Here is a 3003-nt window from a genome sequence, read left to right as displayed (position 1 = left end):
GAGGGTAGAGCAGTGGAGATGTCTATTTTAATAAGGCTTTTGGCAGTCTCTGGTAACATCATAAATAAGCTGATGAAGTATGGAATCATAGAATGATAAAATAGTTTGGGTACAAGGGACCTTTAAAGGTCATCTAGTCCAACCCCCCTGCCATGGGCAGGGACAACTTCAACTAGATCAGGTTGCTATCCAGCCCACACTGGGCTGGATAATTAGATAGTGAGGTAGATTGGAAACAGCCTGAACTTCTGGGTTCAAAGGGTTGCGATCAGCAGCACAAAGACAAGCTGGAGACCAGTCCCTTGTGTTCAATACTAGGGTCATACCACTTAACATCTTCATTAATGACCTTGACAATGGGACAAAGTGCATGCTCACAAGTTTGCAAATGATCCAAAACTGGGAACAGCGGTTGATGTACCTGATGATGTCCCTCTGAACAGAGACAACTGACAGGTTGGAGAAATGGGCAGAGAGGAACTTCATGAAGTTCAGTAAAGGGAAGTGCTGTCCTGCACCTGGGGAGGCATAACCCCATCTACCAGTAAAAGCTGAGGCCTGACTAAAAGCAGCTTTGCAGAGTCTATGTTCAAGCACTTCCTGAATCACTGGTTACAGCCTGGTGTTTTATCAGTACAGTTTCTCACCATGTTTAGGCTGATGTGACTGAAGTCCTTTCTGCAGCTGCCTGCAGTCAAATCAGTGTAAGAGCAGCATGTGAGTGCTCCCTGAGATAGATAGCCTGGTGCCAGTTTCAGTTTGAGATACGGCATGGGTGTGTGAATTCTGGCAGTTCATGAGCTGCTTCAGAAGCAACTCCTGAGGTTAAACAGTTAAAGGCTGTCACTGGGCTAGTAATTATTTCCAGCCCTCAAGCTGAGGAATAGTAAACCTACCCTCGGCACAACACTAGCCTCATTGCTACCCACTGGCCTTTACCCACTGCCAGACTAGCTGATGGGAGAAGCAAATGTGGTAAACTGAATCTTGTGAAAAACAGCAAGAGAATCGGTTGCTTCTCAGCCACGGGTGTCTGCTGGTTAGGTTCATCACGCAGGTGTTGAAGATGATCTTAAGTTTTATTGAATCTTTAGGTTATGAAATAATCAGCCATAAGAACATTTTGATTTTAATAAGTTAGCCTTCTGAACCGCCGTATCCAACTGGTGGAGAAGGAGCTGGACCGAGCCCAGGAGCGCCTGGCTACCGCCCTGCAGAAGCTGGAGGAGGCTGAGAAGGCGGTTGAGAGCGAGAGAGGCATCGAGAACAGAACCTTCTGAACTCTCTAAACCATAACCAGAGCTCCTAGATATGGGATGAATTATTTGACAACCTGGCAAGGTAGATATCTAGCTGGCCAACTTGGCAACAGAACCTACTTTTAAGGTGTCCTGAAGTGAACTGCCTTCATTATAATACTAAAAAACACCCCCACAGGTCAAGAAGACCCTTGCCCAGGTGAAGACCCTTCCCCCACGCAAGCGTAGTAACAGAAGAGAATGACATAATTGATATTATAATTATATGTAAATCACTAACCAATCATTGTAACTGGGAGTGTACTACCTTGTAATTCTTGTGTATAAATGTAACAGTGATCTCGGCATAGGTGTGCTTGATTTGTGGACATTCCACTTTGCACCTGGCGCCGCAATAAAGAATGTCTGCTTTCTAAAACTCCAAAATTGAGTCTTAGAGAGTTCTTCATCTGCCGATTTACGGTAACACAGGCACACCAAATTTGCCAGTACCTCACAGACTGCTGCAGCTTTATCATGTCTCCTGACCCCAGGAAAGGGATCTACAGGGAGGTCTGCTAGCACTCCCTACTCAACCCAGCACCTCCCACCGGCATGGGGGTTTCTGCCTTCCCAATGCTAAAATAAATATTTGTTAATATGTTTATTTGCAAACATATTTTCTTGGAAAAATGTTTTCCTAAACTGTCAAGAACCCCATGAATGATTTTGATGTAATAGAGTAAAAAGCCTGCACGCATGCTCTACGAAACTTCTCCTTCCTGTCACCCTCTTCACGAGCATCACATTTCCTCTTGTCCACTGCTATGTCATGTCATTCCAGGGAACTAGCCCTCCAAACCACCAGCCACTCAGGGAAACTCGGCTCTCTCCTGCGTTTTCTTAGGGACAAATAACCCTCCATGGTGGCTGAGGCCGGCCTGCTCCTGTAGCCTCCCTGGTGCTCAGGCTCCTCGAGGGGAAAGCTAAAACCAAGCTCGCTCTGTCAGCTTCATGTGCCTCCTGCTTTTGTGAAAAAATTCACAACTGGCCCATGCTGACTGAATAGAATTACAAAGGTAAATATTTATTCATGTGCATGAGGTGTCCCAGCCAAACTGGGCACATCCAAGTAATTTTTCTTTAGGGGTTTTATAGCTTACACTATAAGGGTATGATATGAATCATCCAACTGTGATAAGTGGTATATTGTTTGTTCACCAAACTTGATGAGACAATTGCCTTTTGTGGTATAAGCTAAGGAAACTGGCTATGAGAGTTTGAACTTTGCCTAAGGTAATGAAATATGACAACTCAGAATATTTGTAAAGGAATTTACAAATTTTAGAGAAATGGGGGAAATGAAAGGGTTAAATCCCTGACAATCCCTGACTAAAACCTTGCTGTGATTTTTCTTAGCTTCACTTGCATAGTTTTAGTGATTTAGTAGAGACATGTAAATTCTTACCTGACCAGAATTTACAGGCCTTGAGCTAGCTCATTAGGCCTCCGGTGTAAATCACTGATAATAGGAACTCAGGATGACTGTGTCAAGATAAGTGCTAAAAAACTAGTTAAACTGACCCCCTTGTAACATTCCAGAGTCAAAGGATTGGTAGGCTAATTCAATGACAATATATGGACAAAGGAAGCCCAAAGTTCAACCAGAGGACAGAGTGAGGAAGACTATGGATGACCACCAGAGGGTGAAAAGACCCTAACCCTAATTTTACTGCGCATGCTTGGGAGCTCATCACCATAAGAC

Source organism: Pygoscelis adeliae, unplaced genomic scaffold (assembly GCF_000699105.1).
Source record: "Pygoscelis adeliae isolate BGI_AS28 unplaced genomic scaffold, ASM69910v1 Scaffold38, whole genome shotgun sequence".
NCBI lineage: Eukaryota > Metazoa > Chordata > Aves > Sphenisciformes > Spheniscidae > Pygoscelis > Pygoscelis adeliae.
This window is presented reverse-complemented; position numbering follows the sequence as displayed.